Consider the following 17,145-nt stretch of genomic DNA (forward strand, 5'->3'; position numbering starts at 1 on the left):
GTCCACCATATGAAAAACCGAGGGATAAAATATAATCTAATCTAACAAATATAGTTAGTTGCTAAAAAATATTCTGCATAACTATCTAATCTAACATTGGGATTATGGGTGAAAAAATTGAAGCTGAGAACTTTTTGTTGACGAGGTTAAAAGGCCAAGTGACTAAAGTAAAGATCTACTCTCTCATCAAGCACATCTAAATTCAATTTAGAATTTGGATTGTAAAATAAATACGAAAAACTCACATTAAGATGTTCACGGCTATCATTAGTTTTAAAACCGATGATATCTGCTGTGAAAGTATGCAAGATGAATTTTTGTGAGGAATATTTCATATAGGTATATGTTGATATGGAAAGAACAAAAAAAAAAAGACAAACATACATAGAAAATAAAAGTAATGACACTGAGATGATGATGATGATTATGAGGAGGGATGATATATTTGGCGGTGGGACAGTAAATGGGGGGTCTAATAGATATATCGAATGAAGAAGATGATAGATATCCCCTCGTCATCTTTATCTATCTCGTAAATGTAGCAGTGTCCATCAGAATGTTGATCACAAGTGTCCGGAACCTCAACTATATAACAAAAAAAAAAATAACATTAAAAAAGTTATCAATGGGGTTATAATTACTTTAATTTAGTACAAGTGTTAAGATCATTGTATTCTTTTCTCTATTGTATATAGTATACTTGGCATTTTCTTAATAGAAGCTCGTTTTAGTCAAAGTTGCTTTGTTTTACTATATATTAAAATAGATCAATTTATTATTATTATTATTATTATTATTATTATTATTATTATTATTATTATTGTTATTGTTATTGTTATTGTTATATTTGTATATGCTCTTTCAATACTACAATAATAGCAAATCAGTTTACACTCGGTTGGACAATGGGTTATATATCAAACTGGCTACTCATTGCGTAAAAATATCTCACTTTACCCACCCATCTCATCAGAGACTCGTTTAAGCCACTATAAACAGAATATATATCATTTTACCCACGTTATTATTCAAATTTTTTTACTTAATCATTTATTAAAAATTAACCGTTTATTTTTTTACTACAAAACCACTTCGAGTACCTTCATAATTGTCTCTAGTATTTATTAAAATAATTTGGAAATTAATAAAGCAACATAGCTATTTATTTAAAAAAAATATTTAGTTATAAATATATATTTATGTGATCACCCTACCTATGTTGCTTTAGAAATTCCTAAATTATTTTGATACATATTAGAGACAATTATGAAGGTACTCGAAGTGGTTTTGTAGCAAAAAAAAAATGATTGATTTTTGATAAATGATTAAGTAAAGAAGTATGAATAGCGATGTGAGTAAAATGATATATATTTGGTTTATAGTGGCTTAAACGAGTCCACGATGAGATGAGTGTTTAAAGTGAGATATTTTGACGTAATGGGTGGCCTGCTTGATATATAACCCGTTGGACAATATGTCCAGTTAAACACTTAAGCAAATTACTTTAATCCACAAAATTATATGTTTTACTTCCCCTTTGTGTATTCTTACAACAAAAGCTTCTTAGCCGAATATATAAGTTGAAGCTAATGTAATTAAAAATATTTTATTTTTGCATAATATATAAGTAATATTATACATATATCTCCAATTTCTGTTTATAATTCAGTTCAATTCAGTTTATTGCGAAGAATGATCAAATTACACTCAAATCATAATTTTTAGTTATATTTGTAGGAACAATCGGACCTTGGCCCTGCGTTTTATGATACTAATTAAAAGTTCGAACAGAATATTAACCTTAATCGCTACGGCGCAAGCGATTCAAATCCACGTCTTCTACTATATTCCCTGATTCTCCTTGGACGAAGTGTGGCCTTCGATCTCCCAAAGTGTGCCTCTCCTTAAAGCTCCGAAAACCCAAAACCCTAGCTGTCTCCTTGAGAAAAATGTCGGCCTCTCTCAAACTCTAGGATGAATTCGTTTTGGTGTGTCTTTCAGCTTTAGAAGAACGAGAATATATAGGCTACAGTAGGGATCATGGATCATTAGGTCAGGCCTTCCAATGACATTCCGGGCCAGGCCCAATGTCATTAAATATTAATTCAATCCACTAAAAAATTAATATTTGCACTACCATTTCCTGATTCCGTAAATTAATTATTTAATTCGGCTCCCATATTAATTGCTTATAAATTCCCCATGTTTAAGATATCGCATGTCCATTAATTAAATTAATTTTTGACAATTAATTTAATCAATATCTTTTATCCTTGATCATCCACTCAACCTTATAATTATGCAAGAACAAATCTGCCTGCAGGACTAAAGCATAATTATCTTTATGAGCTTTCAAGAGGACATCATCACCCGAATATATTTTTCGGACACGGTTTCCTTCTATAGTCAATATCCCACTCTGTATATAATGTCATTGCCCAATACATAAATTCGTAATTTAAAATAAATTACTTAACTTATGAGTCAAGGCATGTGCATTAAATACAAGTGTCAATCACTATATCCGGATTAAGAACTTAAGCATTAATAACATCATAGAATCTTAGTTCTTTATTGTCAGAATTAAAGAAACAATTATTCTACTATTTTGATCCCGTTCAATATACACAAAGTATATAAGTATTATTCAATAGTCAAGATAAACTATTTCCAAATAATACTTCAGTCGTTCCAATGGTTTGTCTAACACCATTTAGACTGTGAACCTTTATTATATTATATAAGAAACTCGACAATCTAATCTTCTGCTGTCCCATTTGATACTAGATTGTCTACAATATATAATATACAGACAATGTAAAAACATGCATTCAAGATTCTCAAATAATTGTTATATACTTCAAACGAATATTTCAGTATAACCCTAACAATCTCCCACTTATACTCAAGATATTGTTTGAGTATATCAGTGTCTATTACAAGCAATCCACTACCAACTATAATAACTATGTGACCGAGTATCTGACTCCTATCGCTTCCACGTGATCCTGAAAAGCCTTAACTGGTAAGCTCTTCGTGAAAGGATTTGCCCGGTTATCCTTCGATGCTATGTCAGCCACAATGATATCTCCTCGCTTAACGAACTGTCGTATGAGGTGATACTTACGCTCTATGTGTTTCGCTGCCTTATGGGCCCGTGGTTCCTTGGTATTCGTCACAGCACCAGTGTTATCACAATAAATCGTGATTTGTTGTGGCAGATTAGGAACCACATCCAAATCCAGCAGGAAGTTTTGGAACCATATATATACTTTTAGTACAAAAAGAGCCTATAGTGTCGGTCAAAATATACTTTTAGTGTCGGTCAAGTGGCGTAGTATATGCAGGCGACACTAAAGGTATGGACCTGTTGCGTCGGTTATTTAGGCGACGCTGAAAATAGTCATAAGAGTCGGTTGTCTAAAACGCCGACGCTATAGGTATAGACATAAGCGTCGGTTGTCTGAAATGCCGATGCTATAGGTATAAAATAAGCGTCGGTTACCTAAACCACCGACGCTATAGGTATAGACATAAGCGTCGGTTACCTAAACCACCGTCGCTATAGGTATATGCATAAGCGTCGCTTCCCAGAAATGCCGACGCTATAGGTATAGACCTACAGTGTCGGTTAACCAAAATGCTGACGCTTATAAATATTTTTTTAAAAAAAAATTTGTTTTTTTGTTTTATTGATAACCTTAACTTGCCGTCTTACAAACACAATACACCTCAAAAAACTTTGATCTTATACTATGTAAATTCAATGTATAAATGAGTCATTTAACTAAGAAGGTTGTCCTTGTATTGTATACATACATAATGTTGATAATGATGGCATTATTTCTTTTTACAAAAAAGAAGCATTAGAATGAAAGAGAAAAACTATGGTTGGCTCCGCTAATCATCTATCCACCTTAAAGAGTTCAATGCAGGGCACTAGCTTCTCCTATTCTGAAATAGATAATCCTTATTACCACTTGTAGGATTGCAGAAAAATGATCGAGCCACGTCATGCTTTTCCTGTCCCCTGGCCACATCTACGAAGGAAATTGCACTTCATTGTCTGAAACAAAAACCTCACTTGTGGATCAGAGAGGAAGAGCCAACTTGGACCTGAACCGCAGTTGTGAATTACTTTCACCAGGCCCTGTTATTTGTTTTGGCAAAGCCCTGCAATTTTCTTAGCAAATCAGTTTCCTAAAGAAAAGTCTCCTGACCCAAATTGTCAATTATCATAAAATAATTTAAAAATAACAAACAAATTAGAATTAGAAAGATTGGGTAAAAGCCTATAGAACTCGATAGACAAATTCAACCCTTTAAATGCCAATCCCCTGCTAGTTACGAGTGAAAGGGGAAATAAGAGATCATACCTCCCTGAAAGTCTGGCTGGACCAAGCTTTACCAGTGCACATTCCACTTCTTCACTAACCTACAAACAGAATATATGAGAACTATTAGCATTAACATTGCAGATGTATATTCCCTCCGTTTCATAATAATAGTCTTGTTCACAATTTTCACACATATTAAGAAAATTTAAATGCTATCCACAAGTTCAATTTTCCACCCAACTAAATTTAATAACACACCTAAATTTTCTTAAAATATTAATCACAAGGTTGACTTTGCTCTTTTCTCCAAAAGAAGTAGTGCTGTTTCAACACTAGTCAACATTGGAAATATAAAATTTACTGCATTCTGCATTTCAAGAAATATGGCAGTCAGCAAAACGGCATGAGCTAGCATGATGGAATGCAATGTAACCTGCAAAACATATTGCAGGTCGAGACCTAGGACCTTGGACTGAAGTATGCAGATAGAGAACAGGTGTATGTCTCAGGAACTGAATCTTGTTAACTTATCACATACGGAGATTTATGGAGATTGAAGAGAAAACGTGTAGAAGTTTTGATTTCCAAGGAAACATAATATATTTCATTATATCATAAAATCTTGGAATGAACAGGTCGAAGTATACAACTAGCAATTGTAAGGTTAGAAAGGTAACTCGAATTGACTACTATGACTAGTTTTGGCAAAACAATGCCATAAACAATAATTTCACCAGTATCACCCTTAGTACTGAATCTCAATGCGGAGTTGCAGGCTACGCAGTCAGATTATGACTATAAGGGTCCATTTTAAGTGGAAACTCTCCAAAATGCTTCTCTATTTTAAATTTTGTATAAAGGGCTGATACTTGCTAGCAGTATATCCAACACTAGTAATCATGCGAAAAATAGTACCGGATTTAAATATATATATTTATGATAAGCCTATAATAACTTGTACACATAACCTGAACTTACTTGTAATGGGAGTCTTAAAAATGCTGATTCGAAGCGTCCCTTGCAGAATAGATGGAAGTCATGGAACCAGATTGTTAGGAGAGGGAGTGCAATTAAAAAAGGCGTAGTTTGGGCTGTCTTATATATATTTTCGCTTCTTGTGATGTTACTCTCTACAGGTATAACATAAGTCGGAAAACTAAATGGAATACAGAGGGACCATCTTACTTTAATATTAAACTCTCTGGATCAAAAATAACCTCCGGAACTTTTAGTGTTTATATTTGACGTTTCAGTAAGCAACAATCCTTTGAAATGTGCATGTTCTCGGTATCGTACATTTCTCCCGTAGTAATCTTCTACTAGTACTGACCTCAACACCAAGAACTGAACCCTGTCAAGCAAGTCATAGAGAACTAAGAATTGGAAACTTTAAGTCTTGAACGATATCAACTGACTTGACCTCTACCTATTTTTTGTATCTGCTGCTCCAATTGAGTAAGCTTCATCCTGTTGTTCTCTAGCTTCTGAATATAAGCCTGTCGAGTATTTAAAAAAATCTTATTAGTAATTAAATTTAGTAATGAGCTTGTCCAAAATAGTAATGTAAATTCATAGCTGATAGAGATTAGGTCTTTAACTTAAAGTGAATATTGAATATAAATCCAAGTATTTAACTAACCAGGTTTTATAAGCCTGCTTCTCGTAGGTGCTTCTCAATTCTAAGCAAGTCTCCTTAGTATCTGATCACCAAAGTACCAATCAAACAACTCTTTCATCCATCATAAATAATAATACATAATACATAATATTTAAATATTTCAAAAATCAAGTTTTAAACGCCACAAATCATCAAGAAAATCAATATAATCATAATCACAAGAAACCACTTACCAAGTCTCATAAGCACTTAATGAATTACGATATATATATATATATATATATATATATCAGATATTATGAAATGATCTATAAGTGATAATGCACGTATTAATGTACAATATAAGATCTCTCAGCAGAGTGCAGACATCACTGCATTACTGAAACTTCATTTCAAACAGTGTCAGTTCATCCATAATTCATCTACTTAAGTTGCTTCAGAATAATTGAATACTAAACTAATAATAGTAATAAGATAATACAAGTATATAATAACAAGCAGCAACATGTTGTTTAAGAGCTTGCTCTCTCCGTGCGGTCGACCTCGCTTTTTCTCACTCCTCATCCACTCCAGGTAACATCAATTACATTTCTATATATAATTATATTCTCAGTTCATTATCTTTGTCAATTACTGTTTACTTGGGAAAAATGGTTCTAATATTTCTGTTTGGCCAGGCGTAAGGCGGATTTACTGAAAATTTATGCGAAGAATCCTACATTGCACTTTATGTTCATTCCCAGATTCCAAGTATTGGTGCCGGTGTGTTTGTTTTGGAACAAAAATATGTAGGCTTATGTTTACTTAACCAAGTTAGTGCGCAGCCACATAATTCTATGTACAAATTCGTGCAGGTCTTTCATATACTTGCTACTCAGTGTGTTTTATCCTATGTTACATTGTCTCTAATTTAGATACTCATATTTGTGCAAGTCTTTATATACTTGCTACTCAGTGTGTTTTGGGCATAGTACAGGTTTGCCATGATGTCGTCTCTGGAAAGGTGTTACCAGGGAACGTGGTTTAAAAAGCTGAAAGCAGGACAACATAGTGGAACACCCAAAAGCAAAGTCGTGATAGCAAGCAGCAGTGAACTTTCTCTGTAATTGCAACAGTTTGTTCTTCACAGAATTTTAGTTTCTTTCTCTAGTAATGAAATATATATGAGTTGTAATGAATAATTTACTATTTAGTTGAGTGGAATTTCTTTCTTGCAATAAAATCTAGATGTTGTAACACTAATAATTCTCACATGAAAAACCTAGCATGATTACGAATTGAGCCAACTATTTGTTGCTGTTACTTTAAAATAGTCATTGAAAAATCTAGTCTAAACAAAGAGAAATGCAAGTATTAATGTACAGTATAAGATCTCTAAGCATAGTGCAGGAAACACTGCAATACTGAAACTTCACAAACCAAAATACTAATCAATAATTAATCTGTTCATTCATAATCAATTGTCATTTCATTAACCAAAATACTGTTGTCCAATCAAGGCCAAGCAAAATTATGGAGTCCTATTTAGCAAAAAAAATAAAATAAAATTATGGAGTCCTTAATACTAGTATAGCTCAGAGGACTATTGATACTAACATGACTTAATATCATCACGAATTAGAGAAATCAGAGCAATCAAAGTAATAAGAGTAAGACGAGCAAAATATAAAACACAGACATACCCAGCAATTTGGCAATTAAGAACACCCGTCTTCTTGTGATTCAGCAGAAACACCTATTTTAGTGAAACCCAACGAATTTAAACACAGCAAATTGAAGATGAACCCAATGAATTTGAACACAGCTTAATCACGAACAATCAGCGAATTGAGAGAGTAGCAACAAATTAATAAGCCCAGCAAATTAATCGCCAACAGCGGATTGAAGATATACCTAGCAAATTAATCACCTAGCGAATTGATACCAGAACCATATATACAATACATACATACCAGGAATTAAACCCAACAAATTGAAGCTCTCAAACCAACAAATTGAAGCTCTCGAACCTATCGAGATGCATATTTACAGCAGAACCCAATCTATCGAGATGGAGAAATTGATATGGAGAAATCGAGATGGAGGCTGAGATGCAAGCAATCAAGATGGAGGCTGAGATGCTGGCAAGCAATTGATTTTCGTATAATTGTGGGTGAGTTTTTTGATCGAGTAATGTACAAGTCAGGCCGATGGAGGAATATATCAGCCCTATTATTTGGATTTTAGCTTTTTAAAAAGAACATATTATTTATCTTTTACGTCAGGTAAATTTAAACTGACGCTTAAAGGTCTACTTACAGCGTCGGTGTTTTATTGACCGACGCAATAGAATAGTTTTAGGTGACGGTGTTCTGCTGACCGACGCAATAGAATAGTTTTAGGTGACGGTGTTCTGCTGACCGACGCAACAAATAGCCATATGCGTCGGTTAATTAAAGAACCGACGCTAAAGTTTAGGTAAATCAGGTTTAAGTGTCGGTTAATATCAGAACCGACGCTTAAAAGGTTTTTAGGTGACAGTGATTGGTAGAACCGACGCAATAGGGGCGTTGCAAAAGTGCATTTTTGTACTAGTAGCCTCTTTGGCTGCCTCAGAGGCTGCCACATATTCGGCTTTCATGGTTGAGTCTGCGATGCAATTCTGCTTCACACTCCTCCATATTACGGCTCCACCTCCCAAAGTAAAAACACATCCCGAGGTGGACTTTCTCTTATCCTTATCTGTCTGGAAATCCGAATCGGTATATCCCAGAGGCAATAAGTCAGAGGACTTGTAAACCAACATATACTCCTTAGTCCTTCGCAGGTACTTGAGTATTGCTTTTATAGCACTCTAATGTTCCTGTCCTGGGTTTGACTGGGATCTGCTAACCATGCCCACGGCAAAGCAGATATCAGGCCTCGTACATAACATTGCATACATTAGGCTCCCACATGCTGAAGCATACGGAACTACCTTCATGTTCTCTATCTCCTTAGGTGTCGAAGGACACTGCCTCTTTGATAGAGTAACTCCATGTCTGAAGGGTAAATTACCCTTCTTGGAGTCCTGCATGTTAAAAGGAGCTAATACGTCATCTATGTAGGGCTCCTGAGATAAAGCCAACATCCTTTTCTTGCGATCCCTTATAAGTTTGATCCCAAGGATGTATGCTGCTTCACCTAAGTCCTTCATTTCAAATTGTTTGAACAGCCATGCCTTTATTGAAAACAACATCTTAACATTGTTTCCAATGAGTCAAATGTCATCAACATAAAGCACTAGAAAAACCACTGCATTTCCCTCACATCTCTTATACACGCATGCTTCGCTTGGACATTGATCAAATCCATACGACTGGACTGCCTGATCAAAGCGAATGTTCCAATACCTAGAAGCTTGTTTAAGTCAATAAATAGACCTATTCAGCTTACATACAAGATGCTCTTGGCCTTCTTTAATGAATCCCTCTGGTTGCTGCATATAGATGGTTTCCTCAAGATTTCCATTAAGGAAAGTTGTCTTGACATCCAATTGCCAATTGTCTTGATAAAAGAATACGGATTGACTTAAGCATGACTACCGGAGAAAAGGTTTCCTCATAATCGATACCTTCTTTCTGAGTATACCCTTTCGCAACAAGTCTTGCTTTCCAGGCTTTCACCTTTTTGTCTGATCCCCTCTTTTTCTTGTAGATCCACTTACATCCAATAGGTTTTACACCTTTGGGTGGTTCCACGAGCTCCTAGACCTGATTAGAATACATTGATTCCATCTCAGAATCCATTGCCTTTTGCCAAAGACTTGCATCTTTGTCTTGTATTGCCTCTTCGTATGTCCGGGGATCATCATCATGTTCACCAGAGACCAAGTCCGAAGACTCTCCCAAAAACATGAATCTGTCGGGCTGTCGAACAACCCTCCCACTACGACGAGGAACTGGTGCGGTATTAGTGACCGGTTGCACAGTCTGCTGTGGTTGTTCTACTTGTACTACAGGTTCATTATTCGTCCCTCCCACTAGTTCCTCTAAATCGATACTACTCATGGGTTTGTGATTCATTATATAGGCTTCCTCTAAGAATCTTGCATTGGTGCTAACAGTGACATCCCGATCCTTAGGACTATAAAATAAATAACCTTTTGTTCCCATGGGGTAGCCTACAAACAGCTTTACTTCTGTACGAGTAACTAGCTAGCTTAGTCGCGTTCTTGTTCAGCACATGTGCTGGACAACCCCATATCCGAATGTGTCTCAGACTCGGTTTGTCCCCGGTCCACAATTCTAAAGGGGTTTTAAGAACCGACTTAGAAGGTACTAAGTTCAGAAGATAAGCTGCTGTCTCTAAGGCATGTCCCCAAAATGACTTGGGTAAATCCGAATAACTCATCATCGATCTAACACTCTCTAAAAGAGTCTGGTTCCTTCTCTCTGCTACACTGTTCTGCTGGGGTGTGCCTGGTGCAGTCAACTGGGATTCTATTTCATTCTCTGATAAATATTCCCTGAATTCCCCAAGCAAGTATTCGCCACCACGATCAGATCGTAGTGACTTGATACTTTTATTATGTCGCTTCTCCGTTTTAGCTTTGTACTCTTTGAATTTATCAAAGCACTCAGACTTACGGCGCAACAAATAAACGTACCCATATCTAGAATAATCATCAATAAAAGTGACGAAATACTGATAACCACCTCTTGCTTGGATATTCATAGGTCCACATAAATCAGAGTAAACCAATCCTAACACTTCTTTGGCTCTATTCCCCTTTGCCTTGAAAGGCCTATTGGTCATTTTACCTTCCAAGCAGGATTCACAAACTGGAAATGGCTCCACTGCCAATGAGCCTAAAGGCCCGTCTACTACCAGTCTTTGAATCCTCCTCAAGTTAATATGACCTAATCTCTAGTGCCAAAGATATGTTTGGTTCAAACTAGAAGGTTCCTTTCTTTTATTAGAGGTAGAAGATGTGTTGTTCAATACCCTATGTTGTAGTTGCAGTGCGGGTTGACTAGGATTAATTATATACAAATTGTCTTGCAATGTACCAGAACATATAATTTGTTTATTCATCATAATAGAAACATTACGATCCAAACAAACATTATAACCATCCATAGCAAGTTTAGAAACCGAAATCAAATTCCTTCTAAAAGAAGGTACGTAAAGACAATTGTTCAAAACCAAAATCCTATCAGAACCAAAAGATAAATGAATAACTCCTACTGCAACTACTGCTACTTTCGTAGCATCTCCCATGAACACGTAGATCTCACCATCTCTAAGCATTCTGGATTGCTGGAACCCCTGCATAGAGTTACAAACATGATCAGTGGCTCCAGTATCTACACACCAAGTGCTCGTAGATATAGCCGCTATAAATGTTTCTGTAACTATAGAAAGAGACATACCAGTATTGTTTGTCTTCTTAGGAAGAGGACAATCCTTTTTCCAGTGACCCGACTGCTTGCACTGGTAGCACTTCCCCTTAGGCTTTTTCACACCACTTTGAACTCCCACTGCCTTCACAGCTTTTTGTGTCAGAGCCTTTTTCTTCTTATTATTGCCTTTCGGCTTAGAGGAAGAACCTTTCTCAGCCACATTCACTTGAACACTCTGGCGAAATAATCCTTCAGCTGCCTGAAGTTCTGTCAGCAGTTCCGCAAGACTATACTACCTCTTGTTCATGTTGTAATTCAAGCGGAACTGCTCAAAACTCTCGGGCAAGCTCATAAGGATAATGTCAATCTGGGTTTCCCCGTCAAGCTCAGCACCAAGGATCTCTATCTCATTCAGATGTGACATCATCTTGAGAACATGATCCCTTACAGGTGTACCTTCAGCCATCTGAGTGTTCATTAAAGCCTTCATGGCTACTTGCCTAGCAGCCCTATTCTGATCTCCAAAAAGTTCTTTGAGATTAAAGAGCATATCCGAAGCAGTGGCCATAGCCTGATGCTGATGCTGCAAAACACCTGACATTGCTGCCAGGATGTAACATCGCGACATCTCATCAGCCTTTATCCATCGCTTATAATACTCTTTCTCCCCATCAGGAGCATCAGCAGCGGGCTGCTCAGGCTTGGGTTCATAAGTGCAAAACTTGTACTCCTCAGCAGTCAACACAATGTCCAAATTACGTTTCCATTCAATATAGTTAGGTCCGGTAAGTTTGTTATCCTTAAGTATGGTGAACAGTGGATTAAAGCCCATTTTATCCTGAGAATCATGCATAAAAAAATCACATTACACATAAAGAAGGGTGCATTAAAAATTAAGACCTATTGGTTCCTCTAATAATTATTAAAATTAAATGCACTAACGTTTAAACACCAAAAGTTTTTGGTACGTCACGATGGGTGACATGTATACCACCTAAATTTGTTTAAACGTTACTTCGGTCCTATTACTAAACAATAAGCCACGTTGGGGTGGTCTTCAATGGCCGAAATCTCTTCCGTCTCGCTTCTTCTTTCTCGCTAAGCTTGTGCCTCCCTTCTCTATCTCGTTCGATGTCTCTCTCTAATTAGGTCTGAATACTCATCCCTAATATCTCTATTAAAAGTATTTTTAATGAATTAATGAAAATACAAGGAGATTTCCGAATCAGAATAGAATTCCAAAAGTGGAAATTTGCAGTTGACTTTTTGACTCTGATACTAGGCTGATTAGACTGGGATAAAAATGCAAGTCCACCTCTGAATCAAAGGCCTTGTTCTAAGCTTCGCGTGGGCTCTTGAATCGCCTAATTTGGACTTTTAGAACTCCAGATATGGCCCAAACAGTGACTGCTGCGCAGCTAGCTTCAAAATCCGAATTTTATTCGAATTAAACTCCAATTCTTGCTATTTAAACTCCAATCCATATTTGATTAGAATTCTTTACATCCTACAATAAAACATTAATATTTATTAAATAAAAATCCAATTAAATGCAAAATAACTAAAATACAGGGACAATATTAAGATAAAATGCACGTTTATCACATCCCCACACTTAGCATTTTGCACGTCCTCGGGCAAAGAAAAAACAAAAAACTATGTCTAAACTAACTAGTACCACTTCCGTAGGTGACCTAGACAGCTCTAGTGGACGAGTAAGGTCTCGTGAGGGTTTATAGTGAATATACCCACAAAATCCTTTTTTTTTGTGCCAAGTCCCACAAATGCAACATACATGAATGCAAACTAAATGAATATCACAATTCCAATCATGCAAGTATCAACCTTGTTAACATATAATCATCAGAAAATGCAATAGTCAAAGTATTCATCTATCTCACATATTAGTCAGGCTACTCTTTTATTGCAAGTGCGGAGTGCATCGTGTGTGTTCAACATGCTCTCTAGTGAAACAAAATAGAGACCAACAAACTTCAACAGAGTCTTAACCATAAGTCGTTAATCAAAATAATGCTTAAACACTCCGTTACATTAGAGTCAACTCTCGCTTAGGGTCACCAAGGAACTTCCATGCCTCTCTTATATTTTTTTTACCTATTATTTGGTGTGTATGTGCTCGGTCTAAGGTCGGGACGCTTCTCAGGGTAAGTGAGTTACGACCACCATAAGACTTCACCAACCAAATTGTTCACATATGCGATTTAGGTGGCTTATTTGACCGTGCAATGGTTGAGATCCCTAAAGATTTATACACTAATACCCATTTAACGAGTGTTGGGTCAGCCATCCCAAACCATAAAAGGCTTTAGGTTACTAGGCACAAAGTCCCCTCAGACTTAATTACTCGAGTATTAATGAGCCCAACCTAGTCAATTATACCACCGTTTTTTTTTTTTGTGAACTTTATTGCTACTATTTTTTTTTTATAATTTTTTCTTTCTATTTTTTCTTTCATTTTTTTCCTTTTTTTTTTCTAGAAAGGCATGTATATCCCAAAGTTCCCCCTTACTTAAGAATTATAGACTCTAAGCTCAAAAGGGAATAATCAAAATTCTACGCCCGGCTCATAGCTAAAACTCAAGAAATAAGCTGGTCTAAAATCTTGTCTCTAGAGCATTATATAGTGTAATTAAATCCGCACAAACAACTTCTAAGCAAGCACAACATCACATATAATCAAGATTACTAACCAAGACGTTATGCAAAATAAATCACCATAGGACGTCAACATGGTATAACACACATTCATGGACTTATGAAAATGCACCTAAAAATTTTAAAAAAAATAAAATAAAATAAGAAATTGCTCTACTAAAAAAAATATGCATCTATATTTAATGCAACTAATATGAATTTCCTAATAATGAGACAAGGCAAAATAATTTTTATAAAATTATTCTACAAATATATATATTTTTTTTATTGAAAACCCCTCCCCACACTTAAGTGGTTCATTGTCCTCAATGAATAAAATATAACTTATATATATAATATAATATAGTATAATACTACAAATAAAATTTACAAAAATTAAGAAGGAAACTTCCCTGAAATAGTTGCTTGAACAAGTGTCTGACATGATGCAGCGATAGGTGTGGCATGAGGGCTGCCTTGTATAAAGAGTGGGCTGGTCCAATATGCTGAACATTAATACAAGAGCGCGCCTGATATGATAAACAATGCGCTGATGCAGTAGCTTCCGCACGGGCGGTAGTAATCAACACGCCCAGCAGAGGCGCACAGACTGAAGTGCACAGCGAGCAGCATTCGCTGCCTCCCGTTCAAAATCTACTGATTGCCCCTCCGAAAATACAAAATCAGCTGCCCTGTTTTTTTTCGGTACTCCTGTACTCTTGAAACTTTCAAAGTTATGGCTTTAAATTTAAACAAGACACCGAATGTCTTAAATAAATTATTTTTGCAGTTCCAAAAATACCTAAAACACTTCACAAAATTTTATCAAGGCATCATATGGGATTAAAAAAATATCAAAATATATCTATCTAAAAAAAACACTAAAAATATTATATATATATATATATATATATATATATATATATATATATATATATATATATATATAAAGTACTAACCATATAAAATCATGGGTTGCCTCCCAAGAAGCGCTTTTCTTTAACGTCTTTGGCTAGACGTACCTTCTTTTCAAGGCTCCACCAAATCAACAGAGGTCTTGTCACGAGCAACTTGACCTCCCCAGTAATGTTTCAACCTTTGTCCGTTCACTTTAAATTCACCCCCTTGATTATCGCGCAATTCCACAGCTCCATAAGGATACACTTTGATGATAGTGAAAGGTCCAGACCACCTAGATTTCAACTTACCGGGAAATAATTTGAGCCTTGAGTTGAATAATAACACTTGTTGCCCCTCTTCAAACACTCGAGATTGAATGCCCTTATCATGCCATTTCTTTGTCTTCTCCTTGTAGAGCTTAGCATTCTCATAAGAGAAGAATATGAGTTCATCTAACTCATCAAGTTGTAACATTCTTTTTTCACCGGCCAGTCGCATGTCAAAATTTAAATTTTTTAGAGCCCAATAAGCTTTATGTTCAAGCTCAACCGGTAAATGACATGCTTTCCCAAAAACTAAGCGGTACGGAGACATACCCAGCGGAGTTTTATATGCAGTACGATATGCCCAAAGAGCCTCATCCAATCTTGTAGACCAGTCCTTACGGTTAGGATTCACAACTTTCTGAAGAATACCCTTGATTTCTCTATTGGACAACTCAGCTTGCCCATTAGTTTGAGGATGATAGGCTGTGGCCACTTTGTGTCTCACATTATACTTAGCCAACGTATTGGACAACAATTTATTCACAAAGTGCGTACCTTCATCACTGATGATTGCTCGTGGAGTTCCAAAGCGAGTGAAGATATGTTTGTCTAAGAACTTGACGACAACTTTGGCATCATTAGTGGGATATGCAGCAGCTTCCACCCATTTAGAGACATAATCAACAGCCACCAAGATGTATTCATTTTTGTAAGAAGGAGGGAACGGACCCATGAAATCAATTCCCCACACATCAAACAACTCTACCTCAAGAATATTTGTCAAAGGCATCTCATTCCTTCTTGATATATTTCCAACCCTTTGACAACGATCACATCTAACCACATAGGCATGAGCATCCTTAAATAATGAAGGCCAAAAGAAACCAGATTGCAATACCTTTGCAGCTGTGCGTTGTCCACCAAAATGTCCACCAGAAGGAGATGAATGGCAGTGGAAAAGAATATCTTCTACCTCATAGTCAGGAACACATCTTCTTATCATCTGATCAGCACCGTGTTTGAATAAATAAGGCTCATCCCAAAAATAAGATTTCATGTCATGTAAGAATTTCTTCCTTTGTTGGCTAGATAGATTTGGTGGCATCAATCCGGTAGCTAGATAATTAGCAAAATCAGCATACCATGGTGTAAAATCAGAGAGTTGTACCTTAAACATTTGCTCATCCGGAAATGTCTCTTTGATAGGAATCATCGAGGAAGATTCATCAATGTACTCCATTCTCGATAAATGGTCAGCCACTTGATTTTCCACACCTTTTCTATCTTGTATATCGATATCAAACTCTTGAAGTAGAAGCACCCACCGAATCAACCGAGGCTTTGCATCCTTCTTTGTAATTAAATACTTAATTGCCGAATGGTCGGTGAAGACAATCACTTTCGTGCCAACCAGATAAGAGCGAAACTTGTCAAAGGCAAATACTACGGCAAGAAGCTCCTTTTCAGTCACCGTGTAATTCAATTGAGCTCCAGTTAAAGTACGACTTGCATAGTATATAGGATGAAATACCTTGTTCTTTCTTTGACCCATGACTGCTCCAACGGCATAATCACTAGCATCACACATTAATTCAAATGGCAAGCTCCAATCTGGTGCAATGATAATAGGTGCAGAAATCAACCTTCGCTTTAGCTCCTCGAAAGCCTTTAAACATGCTTCGTCAAACAGAAAAGGAGTATCATTCTCCAATAACTTGCAAAGAGGCTTAGAAATTTTGGAGAAGTCTTTAATGAACCGTCTGTAGAAACCTGCATGCCCAATAAAACTTCGAATGCTCTTAACGGAAGAAGGAGGAGGTAACTTCTCGATGACTTCAATCTTCGCCTTATCAACTTCAATTCCCTTCCTTGAAACTTTATGCCCCAACACGATTCCTTCCTTCACCATAAAGTGACATTTTTCCCAATTGAGTACAAGATTAGTGTATTCACATCGCTCCAAAACCTTCCCCAAGTTATAAAGACAATCATCAAAAGAATCCCCA

At 36.3% G+C, this 17,145-nt stretch overlaps 1 long non-coding RNA gene across 1 annotated transcript; it reads right to left on the reverse strand.

The window, feature by feature from the left end:
* Positions 1 to 3,736: 3,736 nt before the first annotated feature.
* On the reverse strand, positions 3,737 to 8,140 carry LOC135152957 (uncharacterized). Its single transcript, XR_010292324.1, has 7 exons — positions 7,908 to 8,140; positions 7,638 to 7,690; positions 5,977 to 6,037; positions 5,764 to 5,833; positions 5,316 to 5,688; positions 4,377 to 4,435; positions 3,737 to 4,173 (listed from the first exon to the last, which is right to left on the reverse strand). It is a non-coding gene; the product is annotated as an uncharacterized LOC135152957 (long non-coding RNA).
* Positions 8,141 to 17,145: the final 9,005 nt, after the last annotated feature.

The sequence above is a fragment of the Daucus carota genome, chromosome 5, assembly GCF_001625215.2.
Source record: "Daucus carota subsp. sativus chromosome 5, DH1 v3.0, whole genome shotgun sequence".
NCBI classification, from domain to species: Eukaryota; Viridiplantae; Streptophyta; class Magnoliopsida; order Apiales; family Apiaceae; genus Daucus; species Daucus carota.